Source organism: Myxocyprinus asiaticus, chromosome 15 (genome assembly GCF_019703515.2).
Source record: "Myxocyprinus asiaticus isolate MX2 ecotype Aquarium Trade chromosome 15, UBuf_Myxa_2, whole genome shotgun sequence".
NCBI lineage: Eukaryota > Metazoa > Chordata > Actinopteri > Cypriniformes > Catostomidae > Myxocyprinus > Myxocyprinus asiaticus.
Genome location: NC_059358.1, coordinates 45,761,188 through 45,780,944, shown reverse-complemented (window position 1 = coordinate 45,780,944; position 19,757 = coordinate 45,761,188). Strand labels below are relative to the sequence as shown.

Below are 19,757 nucleotides of genomic sequence, written 5' to 3'. Positions count from 1 at the left end.
CTCCGCACATTTGTGTTTGAGGCCTTCAGTCTTAGTGTAATGCTTTATTGTGTGTCTCTAGATTGGCCAGTTGGTGTTCAAGGGCATGAAGCAGTTAAACAGAATTCAGTCTATAGTATGAGACGGCTTATAACACCAATGAATATCTGCTCATCTGTGCTCCCACCAGTGCAGAAAAGACCAACATCGCCATGCTCACCATCCTACACGAGATCTGCAATCACCTGCAGCCAGGAGGAGTCATCCGCGAGGACCAGTTCAGGGTATACAGACTCACAGAGACCACACCGCGTCTGGCTCTGTGTGTGTTATTTATCTTGGGTTGCGTATGGTTTTCTTGCAGCCAGTTACTCACCTCTACACCAACCCTCAATCCATAGACACAACACTACTTGATTGGCTGCATTTGTATCATTTACGACAAGCAAGGATAGACTTGATCATTAAATATGTGTGAATAAGTTTTACCATAGTTTGCAGATCTAAACGGACACATTGTCTTGTGACGCACATTCTCATACACGCTAGATCCAACGATGATAGACAGTCTTCATACATCACCATTAAACTAGCTCACTTTAAGCAGCCAGCTTCATATTTCTTTGTAAATTGATATTTGTACTGGTTGCCAGGGAACAAATGGTACTGTTCTTTTTCTCATTTATTATGTGCTTTTCCTCTCTCTCTATAGATTGTATATGTGGCTCCGATGAAGGCCCTGTTGGCCCAGATGACTAATTACTTCAGTAAGCGATTGGAGCCGCTGGGCATCGCTGTCAAAGAATTGATGTGTACGGCTTTACTGGTTGTTTAGATCAGTGTTACTATCAGAATAATTGGTAATTATTTCTTTAGTTATTAATTAATATTTAAATTAATTAATTGAATCTAACTCATTAAAACCTCATATGGGGCTCCAGTAAATGTAGTGCGCTACATTTAGGAGCGGGTTTGGTTATTAGCAATAATTAATAATTATCAAAGATAATTATTAATTATTAAAATCAATAGAACATTGATGAGAATCAATGTTAGCTTTTTCTAATCCTTTAAATAAACAATTATCAAAGATAATCACTAATCATTAACATCGATGAAACATTAATTAAAATTAACACTAGCTTATTGATCATTCAAATTCAACAATCATCAAAGATAATTATCAATTATAAAAAATCAATAGAATATTAATAAGGATTAATATTGATGGGGCACTACCCTGGAATCAGGGACTTATAACCAGATAGTATAACAGTCTCAATATTAGATTGTTTTCTTAGGAAAATCGACATCCGAAGAATATCGATTTTCAGGAACAAAAACAATGAATGAAGGCTTGAATGCGAGCACTGATATCCCGTCAGCAAGACACAGGTGTATGCAAAACAAACCAAAACACTTCTCTTTGAAGTATAACAAATGTTTATGCAGTAATATCAATTAATAATTAACACAATGCAGTCAATAAACTTCCGACGTACAACTACAAACTAAACAGTGATATGATTAGATATGGAAATCAAAATAATCCTATAACACATGAGGGTGTGTGTGTGTGTGTGTGTGAGAGCGAGTGTGTGTGTGTGTGTCTAAGGAGGGACGTGCACAAAATGGCAGACGTGACTCTCATGGAGAGTATGTCACGTGAGACTTCCGGCCAGAGAATATGGCCACGAATGTGGGCGGAGAGAAAACAGTAAATGGCGTCTACCAGTTACCGCATGTATCTGCTTGTACGATAGTTTAGGGACAAAGCTGAGCTTTATCACGAAGCTATCTACTAGCCAAAAATGTGTGCGAGAATGTTTGTGAGGGGTCGCGTGTGTGTGTGTGTGGTTAGTACGAGAGAGAGAGAGAATTAAGTGATGGTCCCAAAGCCGATTTCGCAATCGTGGGAGAGAAAGCAGCTGTTAGTTTATCACTCAGAGACGTGGTGGACGGCTCGTAAACTGTCCCGTGGTCTTTGATTCTTTAATGGATAAACTCAGTGTGCCGGTCTCACCCGCGATGGCAGAAATGCACAACAGTCCAATGTGGTTGGAATACAATACAGCAAATCTCATTCGTGATAATTAATACCCTGAGTGTTAATCGCAATGAGCGGACTCGGTGGTCCGTAAACTGTACAAGCAATAACCTTGATACACAAGAATAACACACTATAATATTCTATCTCTGCCCAGATGTAAACCTCTTGCTTGAATCGTACGAGGACATAGAATGTGTGTTCATCAACTCCGACTCAGTTCCTCGAGGCTCGGGTGATGACGGGAGGCTGTTTCCTCACTCTGTCATCAGGCGGTACGGCTGCTTAATCTCTGCGGGCTGGCGGAGAAATCAGCGATGTCGACTTGATTGAAGATGGAAGAGAAATCTTTTATCTCTTCACTTCTACAGGCAAACGGATGAAGGTGCGGATTTCTCAGCGGTCTCCTTCGGATCAGTTAGTGTTCGGTGGAACACAGAGTAATCTCAACTCGTCCAGTGAGATGGAGATTGTATGGCCACAGTTTCAAGTCGGACGTTACTTCCTTGTGCCACGAGGCTGCACCTGAGATCAGCGATGAGCTGCGTCTACACACGGCGAGCAAAGTTGCTGGAAGCAAATCCTGGAAGCATTTCAGAGGTATTTCTACTCCTGATGATGTCATGGTTGAGGTGCGTTCTGTCGTGTGCCTCATCCAATAGGAGTTGAGAGTTCGATCCTTTAGTGAGCAAGGCTTCATGGGATTTGTAGTCTGTATTGGACTCCCTTTGTTTGATTTTGGCACGATTTTTATCAGTAAAATTTATGACTTGGTATATGGGCCTGAGTTAGGTTTTCACGACTGTGTTATCTGAATACATGAGGCCCAACAGACGGGAGACATGCAACTGACCAAAGGAGAAATCCTGCGCACTCAGGTAGAGTACACATAAACAAACACAATACACCTTGGGCTACGGCTAGACATGGCTTGGTAAGCTGGACTTGGACTTGGCTAACCATAACCCAAAACATTTATCCGCTCATCCAAGTGGCTTCATAGTTGTCTGCCAGTGGTGGATCCACAATGAATTGGTTTTCACATCATCATATCATGAGACTTGGTTATCCTGAAGTTATACCTGAGATAGGGCTGCTGTAAGCATGTTAGGGGTGGTGTAATGTACCGGTGAAGGTTTTAGAGTGGTTACCGAAAGGTTGAAGGTTGCCACAAGCGTTGACCCCTGAACTATTAGCATCGTGTCCTTGACCCAGACTTTGAACCTCAGATTACTCCAGGAGATCTGAACCAATTATAAAAGTGTTTAAAGGAATGTTCTTGCTTCAATATGAGTTACTCTATCGACAGCGTTTGTTGCATAATGTTCAGTGTGATTAATTCAGTAAAACCCTGTTTTCATTCTGAGCTGTGAAGTTGTGTAAATTGTCACACAATTTAATTATTGTGTGACAATTTTGATTGGATGAGATGCCTGATAGAATTAATCCTGAGATCTTCCTGCTAAAACTATGCTTACGCTTCCATTTTTGTGATCATGACAACAAACTTGAAAGTTGGTCAAACTAGTCTCATGCAAACACAGATAGTGTTAAAGTCGTGTTGCTATACTTTTAAAACAATGTGTGTTAATGTTAACTGCCTGGCCCCATGTACTGTTTTTACTGGGTCAGAAATGGTTTTCGGTGGTGGCTTATGTAAACTGTCATCCACTTGCTCGAAGATGATTTATCACATAACAGCAGTTAAATAATATATTGCGAAATGTCTTGCATTTCATGTTTACATTGAATATGAGTTATTTTTCATCATCTAAGCATCTAAAAAATGTGAATTATTTGATTATTATGATTAATTGTCATACAAATTGTTTTGTCAAAGGTGTATGTGTGCTTTATAAACTAAGTCATTTATTCATATTTAACTTTTACATGATTTCCCTAACATGACATTATGTCCAAAAATGACTGACATTAAAAACAATATTTTAAATTTCTAAATATTTCAAAATGCATAAAATCTCTGTCTCTCTTTTGGTCAACTTTAGTCTTGGTCCATTTTGCATTTACACTTTTGTCGTTGGATCCCAGCCAACCTGAATAGCTATTATGTATTATATTAGGGTTACAACATAACTTGAAACAGTATTTACTGTACATAATTAACAAATTAGTATTTGTAATAGGCTATTATTTGTTGTAGTATCGAAATTGGTATCGAGAGTCATCAAATTTCATTGCCAACTTCAGAAATTTCGGTATCGTGATAATACTGCTTACATATATACAGTATTGTGCATGGTAGATCTTGCTATACTATTATGAAAAATTAGATTTCATTCCTTAAGTGTGAGCAGCATCCCTGTTTTAAGCGTTCCAGATTCACTTTTATTTCACTTTTGCATAATTCCAAATATGTTTGGCTGCTACATGTTAATATACAAATAATACATCCCATGGCACCAGGAGGTGTTAAAATGAGGAGCATGGAAGACGTGGGCACTGGCTCCTGGACCGTTGTAGGCATGGGTGCTGGCTCGTGGACCATGGCAGTTGTGGATGCTGACAGTGACGAGGAATTACTGCCATACCCCATTTCCCATTCTGGGCGCGACCCACATGGAGGCAGCATTCGTGGATGGTTCATGTTCTCACTGCGAGAACATGACTATGGCAACGTTGCGGTCGCGGCTTGCTTTCGCGGAGAGGGGCTTGTCCAGTCGGACGCAGAAGCCTCAGCTGGGCTCCCCCTTCAGGAATGATTGCCCAGTCACAGGCTGATGCAGAGATGACGGACATGCTTTCCCGGGCGGCCGCGAGTGTCGGGCTAGAGTGGAACCCTCCACTCTCCCCTGAACCTCGCGGCTTGATGATTGGTGCAAAGCAGCCGCACCCCGCTCCAATGCCTTTCTTGCCGGAAGTGCACGAGGAGCTGACAAAATCGTGGGAGGCACCTTTTACTGCCCGGTCTCGATTTCTCAGTTCCCCCACCCTCACTACCCTCGATGGTGGGGCGGCCAGGGGCTATATGGCGATTCCCCCGGTGGATAAGGCACTCGCGGTGCACCTATGCCCGCAGAGCGCCGCCACCTGCCGTGGATGCCCAAAGCTCCCATCCAAGCCCTGTAGGTTCACTTCGTCCCTGATGGCCAAGGCCTACAGTGCTGCTGGACAAGCTGCCTCTGCCCTGCACGCCATGGCTCTCCTGCAGGTCCACCAAGCCAAGGCACTAAAAGAACTGCATGAGGGTAGTTCCGCCCCAGATCTGATGCAGGAACTGCGCTCGGCGACCGACCTCACTCTCCGAGCAAAGAAGGTCATGGCACGGTCTCTCGGGTGGATGATGTCCACATTAGTGGTCCAGGAGCGCCACCTTTGGCTCAACCTGGTCGAGATGGGTGAGGCAGACAAGACACGGTTCTTTGCTGCCCCCATCTGCCAGGCTGGCCTATTCAGCGACACCGTTGAGGACTTTGCCCAGCAGTTCTCGACGGTGAAGCAGCAGATGGAGGCTATCCGGCATATCCTGCCCTGTTGCTGCTCAAGATCCCACACCCCGTCTGCTCGTCGCCAAGGGCGTCCCCCTGCGGTGACTGCACCGGCTCCGCCTCAGCCCGCCCCTTCGGCCCGGCCCCAGGCCGGGCCATATATTGCACTCAATATGGCAGAATGGTCAAACATGTTAAATGGACCTGACAGTATTACAATCGTATTGGTCGAATAAGACAGAAATATTTAAATTTCACCCTTTACTTAACATTCATATAAAACCTTTTCAAAATGCACATAAAAACATGAGGTGTGGGGAATATGTCAAACTTTTTAAATGACGAGCAGTAAAATCCAGTAGAATACGCTGCAAGGTTTTGTGTGGCACTAATCACAGATAGGGCTGTAACACTGAATTAATTCTCACATTAAAAAAAATAAATAATGCAATGATCTGTTTCCGTCATCGCTCAAAATTGTGTTTCTTTTTCATTTATACACACCGTGGGACGAGTCTAAAATATTGTCTTTGGTAATCGACAGCATGCCGCAGTTGAAAAACATGAACATTAAGCTGAATCTAGCCCTGGAGATTCCTTGAAGTAGCAGATAATATGAAAAGTCACTTGAAAGTTACATGTCAATTTGAAAAGTGGTGTTTAAGTAAGTTTTACCAGCCCCTCTATTTATTCTGACAGTAAACAGGTTTAACATTAGTTAGCCTTTAATGCCACGTATCTGGTATATTAGCCGCTGGAGGCTGAGAGTGTGATTGTATGCAATGTGCCTTCTGCACCCCTGTTGAGTGACTGGATCCCTGATTGTGAGGCCGAATAAAAGTCCTCCTGAATAGATGGATTACTTCAACCCTGTAGGGGAGCTTTACTCTGGGTTAAACACTTGCAGGTAAACACAGCCTTGTTTGCACCATTTTCCATTACTCAATCCTCTCCAGTCTCCATTTGATTTCACCGCATGCCCAAGTGGCTGAGGTACCCAACAGTTCCGTAAAAGAGCGATCTCCTCATTCCCTGGGTCACATACCCAGTGTGCACGGTTGTCATCATGACCACCGTCCACCTTTTTTCCCATGCAGGATTGGTGCTCCAGCGGCGGTCTCCCCGCCCCTGCGTGCCCAGCTGTGGCACCTATCCGCCCCCGATGTGACAGTCTCCACGGGTTGCGAGGACAGGCCTCTTCCTCCCCCATCCCAGGCTGTTCCGAGGGTGGTCACAAGGAGCCAGGTAAGTGCTTCGATGTCCCTAGACTCAGCATGGCCACGACATGGTGAGGCACCACAAGCTCCACCCCGCCGCGAGGCCCCACCTGCCAGAATGTCCGATGACATTGTCCCTTTGGTCCCCCTTGCGTGGAATTTGGATGCGTGGCTTGCGCTTTCCAATCCATCGCGATGGCTGGTCCGGACCGTCCGACTCGGCTATGCGATTCAGTTTGCCAGGCGTCCGCCCAGGTTCAGCGGTATCCACTTCACCTTGGTGAAGGACGAAAACCCTGCTACCTTGCGCACGGAGATCGCCACCCTCCTACGGAAGGGTGCGATAGAACCCGTCTCTCCGGCCGAGATGAAGAAGGGGTTTTACAGCCCCTACTTCATCGTACCGAAAAAAGGCGGTGGGTTGCGGCCAATCTTGGACCTGCGAGTACTGAACAGGGCTTTACACGGACTCCTGTTCCTAGATGCTGACGCAAAAATGCATTCTGGTGAGCGTCCGGCATAAAAATTGGTTTGTGGTGGTAGACCTGAAGGACGCGAACTTTCACGTCTCGATTCTACCTCGACACAGACCCTTCCTGCGGTTTGCATTCGAGGGTCAGTCGTGTCAGTACAAGGTCCTCCCTTTCGGCCTGTCCTTGTCCCCTTGCATCTTCACGAAGGTCGCAGAGGCAGCTCTTGCCCCGTTAAGGGAAGTGGGCATTCGCGTTCTCAACTTCTTGACGATTGGCTAATCCTAGCTCACTCTTGGGACATGTTGTGTGCACACAGGGACTTGGTGCTCTCACACCTCAGCCGATTAGGGCTTCAGGTCAGCTGGGAAAAGAGCAAGCTCCTCCCAGTTCAGAGCATCTCCTTTCTAGGTTTGGAGTTGGACACAGTCTCATTGACAGCATGCCTCACGAACGTGTGTGCGCAGTCGGTGCTGACCTGTTTGAAGGTGTTCAAACAGAAAACAGCGGTTCCACTGAAACTCTTTCAGAGGCTTCTGGGGCATATGGCATCCTCAGCGGTGGCCACCCCGCTCGGGTTGATGCATATGAGACCGCTTCAGCACTGGCTTCAGACTCGAGTCCCAAGATGAGCATGGTGCCGCGGGACACATCGCGTGGCCATCACGCCGGTCTGTCACCGTCTCTTCAGCCCTTGGACTGACCTCTCGTTTCTACGGGCAGGTGTTCCCCTAGAGCAGGTCTCCAGGTGTGTCGTGGTTACAAGAGACGCCTCCAAAACGGGCTGGGGCGCTGTTTGCAACATTGGCACATCAACTGCCTCGAGTTTCTGGCAATTCTGCTCGCCTTTCGGAGGTTCCGGCCGTTGTTCCAGGGCAAGCACATGTTAGTTCGGACAGACAACACGGCAATTGTAGCATATGTCAACCGCCAAGGTGGTCTGCGCTCTCGTTGTATGTTACAACTCGCCCTCCGTCTCCTCCTCTGGAGTCAGAAGCACTTCAAGTCGCTGCGAGCCACTCATATCCCGGGCGACCTCAACACTTCAGCGGATGCGCTGTCAAGGCAGGTTACCCTCAGGGGAGAGTGGAGACTCCACCCTCAGGTGGTCCAGCTGATTTGGAGTCAATTTGGACAGGCACAGGTAGACCTGTTCGCCTCCCAAGAATCCTCCCACTGCCCGCTCAGGTACGCCCTGTCCGAGGCACCTCTCGGCATAGACGCGCTGGCACACAGCTGGCCTCCTGGCCTACGCAAATATGCATTTCCCCCAGTGAGCATACTTGCACAGACTCTGTGCAATGTCAGGGAGGACAAGGAGCAGGTCATCCTGGTAGCACCCTACTGGCTCACCCAGACGTGGTTCTCGGACCTCACGCTCATCACGACAGCCCCCCTCCCTGGCGAATTCCCCTGAGGAAGGACCTTCTTTCTCAGGGATGGGGCACCATCTGGCACCCGCAACCAGACCTCTGGAATCTCCATGTCTGGCCCCTGGACGGGACACAGAAGACCTAAGTGGTCTACCACCCACGGTGGTAGACATGATCATTCAGGCTAGAGCCCCCTCTACGAGGTGCCTGTATGCCTTTAAGTGGTGTCTGTTCACTAAGTGGTGTTCTTCCTGATGGGAAGACCCCCAGAGATGCGCAGTCGGATCGGTGCTTTCCTTCCTGCAGGAGAGGTTGGAAGGGCGGCTGTCCCCTTCCACCTTGAAGGTGTACGTTGCTGCTATAGCAGCACACCACGACACAGTGGACGGTAAGTCCGTAGGAAAGCATGACCTGATCATCAGGTTCCTGAGAGGTGCCAGGAGGCTGAACCCCACCAGACTGCACCTCGTTCCCTCATGGGACCACTCTGTAGTTCTTCAGGGTCTACAGAGAGCCCCCTTTGAGCCTTTGCAGTCAGCTGAGCTTAAGGCACTCTCCTTGCAGACTGCCCTCCTGACTGCGCTCACTTCCATCAAGAGGATAGGAGACCTGCAAGCGTTCTCTGTCAGCCAAACGTGCCTGGAGTTCGATCCGGGCTACTCTCACGTGATCTTGAGACCCCGACCAGGCTATATGCCCAAGGTTCCCACGACCCCTTTTAGGGACCAGGTGGTGAACATGCAAGCGCAGCCCCAGGAGGAGACAGACCCAGCCCTGTCATTGCTGTGTCCGGTGCACACTTTATGCATCTATTTGGATCGCACGCAGAGCTTTAGGATCTCTGAGCAGCTCTTTGTCTGCTTTGGTGCACAGCGGAAAGGAAGCGCTGTCTCCAAGCAGAGGATCACCCACTGGCTCATTGATGCCATAGCTATGGCATATCATGCCCAGGACGTGCCGCCCCCCGTAGGGCTAGGAGCCCATTCTACCTGGGGTGTAGCGGCCTCCTGGGCCCTGGCCAGGGGTGCCTCTCTAACAGACATTTGCAGAGCCGTGGGCTGGGCAACACCCAACACCTTTGCAAGGTTCTACAACCTCAGGGTGGAACCGGTTTCATCCCAGGAAGTGGCACGCAATACAAGCGGATAAGCCCTGGATAGCCGGGTGTATTGCTTGCACATAGCGCCTTTCACCTCCTCTGAGCTGAAGACGTGCGCCATTATTTCCCAGTAGTGTTCACAAGCTATGTTCCCTGGTTGACTTCCTCCGAGCCCTGTGGCAGTCGAGTTTTCGGAGAGACTCGCTGCTGGCGCAGTACACTTGCTAACTAAGAGCGCTGTTCTGGGGTAGGTGCTCCGCATGTGGTGGTTCCCTGTAAGGTAACCCCCTGCGATGTATATCTTCCGCTAATTCGTTTCCCTGTTGGCAAACTGCGTCTTCCTTGGGTAGAGCCCCCTCTGCCACAGTCTCCATGTTTGAAGTAACTCCTCCCCCGTTGGGTAGGATCTGCCATGAGACTTCTCCATATGGTTGGCAAGACCATGTGATGTATTTTCCACTTAAATATCCCCCCCTCTCTTTGGGCAAGGTGTGGTCTCTGCAGTGTCTTCCCCTTGGGAGGGACACCCCCCGACTAGACCTGGTGGCCCAGTCAGATAATCCCCCTTGTTTTTTAGGGAGTGGAAAAAAAGAAGGGGAAAAGAGGCCACAACTGGGTTATCCTGCCTCTATCTTTTGGGTAGTTGACTTGTCCCCAAAGGGCCGTTCGACACTCATAACTATGTTGGGGGAGGTTACGTGTCAGCCTGGTGCGCTGGCTATGAGGCACACAGTTGTCTGCCCGTCACACACCACCAGTTCACATAACACAGTTCAGCCAGTTGCGGTGTTTTGTATAGGGACCCCTAGTGTCACTACATCAACACAACGTCGAGTGAGTAACAGATAGGGAACGTCCTGGTTACTTGCGTAACCTTCGTTCCCTGATGGAGGGAACGAGAAGTTGTGTCCCTCCTGCCACAACGCTGAACTACCCGCTGAAATGGCTGGACCTTGTCTCGGCTCCTCAGCATAAAACCTGAATAAGTGGTTGCATACCAGCTCCTTTTATACCCATATGTCCGGGGGAGTGGCATGCAAATACCACTCGCCAATTTTCATTGGCCTTTTATCAAAGACCAGAGGCGTCTCAGGCTCCCAAGAGTGACCCCTACTGTAACTACATCGACACAACGTCTCGTTCCCTCCATCAGGGAACGGAGGTTACGCAAGTAACCAGGACGTTATCTCAACTAAGTCAGACACGATTAGATGATTATTTAATAATCATGACAGGCCTACTGTTACTGCTGTTAAACCGTGATACATTTTAGGTACAAAGGTATGCATTGTGAAAATTAACTTTATTTTGCCGCATGGCACAGTGTTGTCTCTTACCCTCCTCAGTGCTGTTTAGCATGCTGGACTGTCTTGCTGTTTGAGAGGTTCAACTTCCTCCATACCACTTCAAACTAGAAGCATAAGCTCAAAACTTGCTTATTGAGAGAAGCCCAGTTAACTTGCACAAGTGATCTCTGTGCTGTCCTATCTCTAAAGCATGCATACCGAGGAAAGCCTGGTTGGCACTCTCCAGAGATACAGAAGGATAGAGCAGAGTGAATCACTTGTGGGAGTCATTCTGTGATGGCTTGCACCACACTCGTGTGAAAACCAGGCTTCAAAAATGAATCTGATTAAATTTGCTCCAGCTGGCCGAAATTTCGCCTGGGCGGCTGCCAAAAAAGAGGCTCTGAAAATTATTTTTGTTTGTAAAAATCAGCATAGTCACAGATGATGGTGATAGAACTTAACTTGTATAAAACCTATAACATTCCATAAGTAATTAAAGATCACAGTGTTGTGTACCACGTAGCATTGTAGTAAGTCACTTACAAGGGCCCAAGTTGTGGTAAATTAAGGTTCCATTCAATTCTGTTATACTGTGCGTTTCTACTGTTTCTATCATTATTTTATTATGAGGTTGATCAGCAATTGCTTGAGTTCTTTCTCTTCTCTACTCGTTTAAGGATGGCTGTTGTAATTTCCCATAGATGACTTCCTTCACTTCTCTTCCAAACCGCATTTTGTCCCAAATCTGTACATTATTGTCCTAAACAAAGTGCTTTTGTTGTGAATGTGCTGCCTTATGAAGTCTATAAGGCCATGCTCTTTTAGAGTGATTGTCTTTTCTCACCGATCAATATGATTCAACTGAGACACATCCATTTGCAATGCTGCGCCGCACACAGTTCCAGGCCAACAGTTTGAGGATGGAAGTGTGTATATATGACAAGTGGTGAAGAATATAAGTAGCAATACCCACATCCTTAACCTTACCTCAAACCTAAGGACTTCACACTGATGATCCAAATCTACCGAAGCATGATGTGTTACTTTGCTTTGAAACACTAGGTGTCTAAAGGTAAAGCCCTAAAGCTGTGGTAGTAAATCAGTGGTGTGGCTTTATAAATGTTTGATATGAAAGTCATGGAACCAGGAAGTTGTGATGAAATACGATCACGGGTTGCCACTGCTTGGGTTCAAACCTTTTTCTGGGTTGCTTAGGTGTACAAGTTTAACTTCTGGTTTTGAAATGTTATATAAATCTGAATTTGAATTATTGACAATTATGTATATTCTGCCACATGCTCTGATGCTATACTCTCCTCTTTGCATGTCTGTAGATGTCAAAGAGCAATTTTAGGGAGCCACAGTCATTCAGAACTTCTACAGGCATTTGCCTCATCTGTGAAACTTGAGTATGTAAGCAACTCTTGAACTGATCTTGATGTTATGATGGAACCCAATATCAGTTTTAGTCCAGGGTGTGAAACAACGAGCAGGTAGTTTTGTGATGTGTTTTTTTTTTAATGCTTTGTGATGTATTAAACATATTTAATATATTTAACAAATTACATTTATTGTAACATGTATATATTTAAAAATATATAATAGTTTTATACATTTGAAATGTGTAAATCTTAAAAAAAAAAACAATTTAGATGCTTGTTTCACCCCTCACATGGCCTGATCTGTGTTTTGTTTTTGTATTTTCAGATTTTTTAGCATTTAAGTACCAGCTTTACAGGTCAAGTACAGAGGTTGCACTACAAATTTTAGAGGAAGGGGTTGTAAAATGTTAATCATGGTCTATTTTATCCATCCTATTAGTTTACGTTTCCCTTATAAGTAGTATATTTCAAAGTAATTTTTTTTCGCAACTTATGTTATTTATGATTCTGGTTGAGAGCGCAGAGAGCATCTGGTGACATTTTGCCTACACACATACAGTGCACGGCTGCACGTGCAGAAAGCAAGCGGGCAGGCAAGAGAGAAAGAGATTTTTTTTTTGCACACATAGGGTGCTTCTCAAACAGAAGGCTGCGTCCTTCCTAGACCAGTCCTTCTGAGGCTGTAGCTAGACTCCTCCTCAGCACTCAATGCTAGAATGAGATGGTCTAGTAAGTTTTCATGGTGAACCATAACTTAGAACCATGTGATATTTTACTTTGTTTAGAAAACCCATATACTTCATAAAATGCAATTATTTTAGCAAAATGTTTTATTCACAAAGCTAGAGTCACTCAAAAAAGCCTTTAAATAATACATTTTGCAACACTGATCTTAGAATTTATATTTAAACCCTTTAAAATATGAAAATTCAGAACCCTAGACTTGTAAAAACTATACAACTTTTAAAGCTTTTCAAATTCATGTAATTGCCCTTTTATTAATTTTATTTATTTATTTATTTTATCCTTTGTATATTCTAATTTGTTGTATTGTGTAAACTACTTGCATTTTTCTCTTACATATTGTCTTGGTGCAAATGTGAATAAAAACTTAATGAGAGAAAGAAAAAAAGCAGCGTCATAAAGGTTTCTGCATCCGCCACCACGCAACTCGTTTTCCACTCTTTTTTAAAATAATTTGGGAAATGTGCAAAGGATTGTGGGTCATTGAAGGCCACAAAGGATACATCCGATGCATCCTCCAAAATATGGCAAAGAAGGCTGCCTTCCATGTGTCCTCACAATTGAGATAGCCTTCGACGGTGCTTGATGACATGGCAGCCGAGATATCCAGCCTAACGAGGCTGCAGCCTTCCGATTGAGAAGCACCCTTAGTCTGCCGCTCTCTGTCAAAATAATCAGGTAAGGAAACATGAACACGAAAACTGGTGGTATCAAATACACAGAATGTATGAGAGTCCTAACTGAACATCAATATGAAGAAAGCCAAATCCCAGACATTTATAGCCAATTTTGAAATCCCGGCCGGATGCTTTTTTCAGGTCCAAAAAAGAGGACATGTTTGGGGAAAAAAGGACGTATGGTCACCCTAATGAAGATATCTAAGTGGTAGGGGTGTAACGATTCACTCATCTCACAGTTCGGTTTGGTTCACGATTCTTTAAATTAAACCTGAATCAAGAAATGTTCAGTTTGATTTATTTATTTTTTTATTAAAAGACATAAGCAATCCAGTTCCTTTCCTTTAAAATAAATACAATAGCTAAAATGTATATTCTTAAAAGTTTAGTGGGACTTAAATTCATCTAAGAACAGGCCAGTGGTGACAGCAAATGGAAATATTAGCTAATAATTCCGCTAACTAAAAATACAGAATTATGTTAGATACATATGCTGCTTACACACGGTCACTGATTACATACATTTAAAATATTTTAAAGTATTTTTCTAAAATGATATTTCTCTGATTACATCAAAATATAATTAAAAAAATACATATTTAATGGAAGTGCATGCTTATCCAGTTTAATAATAGTAATTTACTGATGAAATCAAATCAGACATGACATTTGACATTAGGATTATATTCCCCCATAGCATTATTATACAGTACATAATACTCTGCATGATGTATAGTAGATTAATATGGCACTATCATTAAACCTCTGTAAACTTTCATTTTCTCTTGTGCATTCAGAGCAGATCACTCTCACGCTTCAAACGGACATTCCATCCCTCACGCTGAAAAGGCGCGTACTTCTCCTGCTACTGGTTTCCGTTTCCTCAGTTTCAGCTGAACTCATTGTACAACACCCATGGCAGGTATTATAAAAATAGTGAGAATGTTATCAGTAAGTTTTGCATTGTATGCCATCAATTTCCAGTTAAGCTATTTGTTTCTAAAAAAAAAAATAAAAGAAAAAAATGTAATGAAAAACATCAGTTTTATTCCATGCACTTTTTAGTTTTTTTATTATTATTATTTATTTATTTGGTAGGGCAAGTGAAAATTTTGGCAAAAACTGCTTATCATTGAGCCCTGTATACTGTACCTCACATCAAGCAACCAGTGTCAGAAACCTTTTTTAGTAAGGAGCAATATTTGCCTACGGACTCATATGGATTTGTTCAATCCATGCACACTATGACTGCTTTGTTATATTCTTTTAGCACAGGCAACGGCAGGCACATGCACGGACAATGTGCAAAAACTCAGTGCGTCTGCATGTCTAGAAAACCTAGGCTGCACATGGACTTTCTGCATATAATGTGCTGAAGACGAATTTGCGCAAAAAGTACCTGTACGCGGAAAACCGCAGTATGACACTTAGGATATTTAGAGCAACAGGCCACAACAGTCTAGAATTGAATATCATAAAAATATATTAACTTTTAGCTAAGAGATTTATAATTAGTCAGCTAAGAGATTTTGTAGCATTTTTGCACTGAGCTCTTGATAATATCTGGCCCTGCAAACAAGTGATGAAGCCACTTTGAGTTGTGAAATGTTTTAAAGGAATAGTTTACCCAAAAATTAAAATTTTGTAATACTTTACTAGAATTTACTCCCTTGTTGTTCCATACATATATACCTTTCTTGTGTGGAACACAAAAGGATATGTTTTAATGAATATATCTCACTTTAAAACTTATCAAAGGATGCAAAAGTATCATAAAAGTAGTCCATGCGACTTGTACGTCGTCTGAAGGCATACAATAGGTGAGAAGCTATTTGGTAAGAAACAATACGAAATTTTAGCAATTTTTCTGTGAAAATATTGACATCCATTGTGTGTTTTCATTTAGGGTGTTCCTTTAAAAGAAAAATGATGTCCACCTGACTGCTGAATGAATAAAAACCTTCACAGTCAGGTTTTCACAAACCTTCACAATATTAGTTGCTTCTTTATTCCATAACTACGATTCTTCCCCATGGGAATTATCTTGGTCTCTCTCGCATTCCCTTCCCTACAGATTCATGTATTAATGGCTAAACAGAGCACTTAACTGTGAAAACAAGAGTGATGATATGAGGAATAGATTTAGTGGATTGTAGAAAACAGGAATGGGTCAGGGGCCAAGTGATTAGAAGTGTAATATCAATATCTGAATAAAAGCAAACGTCCTCGTGTTCTCCCACAGGAAACTCAGCATCCTCTGACCATATCAATTGAGTGCCCTCATTGTACCTTCCCAACAGCAGAGCAAACAAAGCAAAAACTGAGAGATATGAAGGGAGGGAACATGTTGTAGAATAATAAGGTGTCATCACACCTCTCATGCTGAAAGCAGTGCTTTACTGCCCCCATAGATATAGGTTGTGAACATCGAGAGGCTTTTTCACAATAGTTCTTTAAAAATGACCATCTCTGCAGTGGTTAGCTGGAGCATACATACAAGTATTTTTGTTTTCCAGTAAGCATGTCTTTATGTCAAATGTAAAATGTCATATTAAGTCTTGTTTTCATTGAAATCTAACACAATTTAGTGAGATTTATACTTAAAACAATAGATTTAGAACAGTAAAATTGTTTACCCTTTTTCTTTTAAAAATGAAGTTTGTTTTACTGGGTGGGTAGTTTTTGTCTTCTTATAAGCATAAACATCACTAAACTTTGTTAGATTGATCTTGTTAGGTGTTGGTTTACTTCCCAAGTAAATGCATCTTGTTTTAAGGATGTTCATACATATTACTGGAATATACTAGAAAACAAGAGAACAATACTGAGTGGGAAAATTGCATTGTTGAGAGGTCTCTGTGGTGTGTGGTAGACTCTGAGACATGAAGAAACAGGTGGTCATTAGTGCAGACTGACTCATGGAGCTCAGAGAGGATGTGTCACTTCATCTGTTGAGTATTTGGCCATGCACACAGTGTGTTTTACATGTTATTTTAGTTACTGTAATCACACACAATGGCATGGCAAGCATAAGGTGTTGTGTCTTGGCCTGTCTGGACCCTTGAGGTGGTCATTAGATATTGATTGGTGGATCTCATCAGAGCAGTATCTCCCAGTGCTGCCCAAGGTGAACAGCAGGTTACAACCTAACCATTCTATTATTTATCGTTCCTTTCCTTTCATCTCAACGAGTGCTTTTTGTTCTTTTTCTCTGTTGTCTGTCTGTCTCTTAATCTTTCACTTTCTCTGCCTCCTAATTTATTTCTCCACCAGCACTGTCTCATTTCCATATTCCATATTCCTCTCATTCTTCTCCATATTCCTCATCATATTTCTCTTAATCACCTATTCAGACATGCCAAAATATCCTTATCTACCACAACACCACTCAAAAACCCTAAAAACACTAATCTACCCCTACACCACCCAGTACATTCAAAAACTATATGACCAAAAGTTTGTGGACACTTGACCATCACAACTATATGAGCTTGTTGGACATCTAATTTCAAAACCATGGGCATTAGTATCCCCTTTGCAACTATAAATGCTGCCACTCTTCTGGGATGGATTTTCATGAGATTTTGGAGTGGCCCATTTAGCCAAAAGAGCAATTGTGAGGTCAGGCACTGATTTTGGAAGAGAAGGCCTGGCTCGTGATCCGTGTTCCAATTCATCCTGAAATTGGGCAATGGGGTTGAGGTCAGGGCTCTGTGCAGGCCACTCGAGTTTCTCCATGGGCCTTATGGATAGACCTTGATTTGTGCACAGGGGCATGGTCATGCTGGAACAGGATAGGGCCTTCCCCAAACTGTTTCCACGAAGTTGGAAGCACCTATTGTCTAAAATGATTTGTGTCCTGTAGCATTAAGATTACCCTTCACTGGAACTAAGGGGCCTGGCCAAGGCCATTATTCCTCCTTCACCAAACCTTACAGTAGGCGCAATGTCTTCAAGGAGGTAGTGTTCTGGCATCTGCCACACCCAGATTCAGACTACCAGCTAGCGATGCCTGATTCATCACTCCAGAAAACACATTTCCACTGCTCCAGAGTCCAGTGGCATCTTGCATTCCACCACTCTAGCCAATGCCTGGCATTGCGCATGGTCATGTGAGGCTTGTGTACAGCTGCTCAACCTTGGAAGACTTTTTCATGAAGCTCCCAACGCACAGATCTTGTGCTGATGTTGTTTCCAAAGCCATTTGGAACTCTACAGTGAGTGATGCAACAGACGGTAGGTGATTTTTACACACTACGAGCCTCAGCACTTTGGCGGCCCTGTTGTTGAACTGTTGTTGCTCCTAGACACTTCCCCTTCACAATAATAGCACTTACAGTTGACTGGGACAGATCTAGTAGGGCAGAAATTTCTCAAACTGACTTGTGGAAAAGGTGGCATCCTATGACAGTACCACATTTAAAGTCACTGAGCTCTTCAGTATGAATCATTGTGCTGTCAATGTTTCTCTATGGAGATTTCTTTGCTATGTGCTGGATTTTATTCACCTGTTAGCAATGGGTGTGGCTGAAACACCCCCACATGGGATTGGTTCCAGTGGACTATGTGGATGAGATTCCTCCTCCCCCCTCCTCAGCCAATCTTATGGTGGGCGGCAGGAGCCAGGTAAGTGCTTTGATGTCCCTGGACTCACCACGGGGCTCGAGTCCCCTCGATGTGGCACCTCGAGCTCCGCCCCGCCACGAGGCCCCACCCGCCGGTACGTCCGACATGATCATTCCCTTGGTCCCCCTCACCCGGAGTTTGGGCGCATGGCTCGCGCTTTCCAACCCGTCGCGATGGCTGACCCAGACCGTCCAACTTGGCTACACGATTCAGTTCACCAGGTGCCCGCCCAGGTTCAGCGGCGTCTGCTTAACCTCGGTGAAGGGCAAGGACGCCGCTACCTTGTGTGCGGAGATTGCTACCCTTCTGCGCAAGGACACGATAGAGCCTGTCCCTCCAGCCGATATGAAGAAAGGGTTCTACAGCCCTTCATCATACCGAAGAAAGGCAGTGGGTTGCGACCAATCCTGGACCTACGAGTACTGAACTGGGCTTTGCACAGACTCCTGTCCAAGATACTGACGCAAAAATACACTCTAACGAGCGCCCGGCATCGAGATTGGTTCGTGGCGGTAGACCTGAAGGACGCGTACTGCCACGTATTGGTCTTACCTCGACACAGACCCTTCCTGCAGTTTGCCTTCGAAGGCCAGGCGTACCAGTACAAGGTCCTACCCTTCAGCCTGTACTTGTCCCCTCGTGGAGAGTATGTCACGCGAGACTTCCGGCCAGGGAATATGACCGCGAATGGGGGCGGTGAGAAACCAGTCAATGGCGTCTACCAGTTACCGCATGTATCCGCTTGTACGATAGCTTAGGGACAAAGCTGGGCTTTAGCGTTAAGCTATCTAGGAGCCAAAAATGTGTGCCAGAATGTTTGTGAGGGGTCGCATGCGTGTGTGTGTGTGTGTGTGTGTGTGGTTAGTATGAGAGAGAGAGAGAGAAGTAACGGCCCTAAAGCCGATTTCACGATCGTGGGAGAGAAAGCAGCTGTTAGTTCATCGCTCAGAGACGCGGTGGACGGCTCGTAAACAGTCCCGCGTACTTTGACTCTTTAATGGATGAACTCAGTTTACCTGTCTCACCCGCGATGGTGAAATTGCACAACAGTCCAAGTTGGTTGGACCACAATACAGCAAAACAAATTCATGATAATTAATACCCTGAGTATTAATAATGAGCGGATATGGCGGTCCGTAAACTGTACAAGCAAAATCCTTGAAACACAAGAATAACACGCTATAATATTCTATCTCTGCCCAGACGTAAACCTCTTACTTGAATCGCATGAGGACACAGGTAGAATGTGTTTTCCTCCATCCTTTAACTCTGACCCGGTTCCTTGAGGCTCGGGTGATGACGGGAGGCCGTTTCCTCGCTCTGTCGGTTTTTACGACTGTGTTAGGCCTGCCTTTGTCTTCTATCTGAATTCATGAGGCCCAACAGTCTTCTGGTGATAGTTTGTGCT

At 44.5% G+C, this 19,757-nt stretch overlaps 1 pseudogene; it reads left to right on the top strand.

The window, feature by feature from the left end:
- LOC127452706 (activating signal cointegrator 1 complex subunit 3-like) overlaps positions 1-19,757 on the top strand; it is a 252,981-nt pseudogene that overhangs the window by 26,954 nt on the left and 206,270 nt on the right.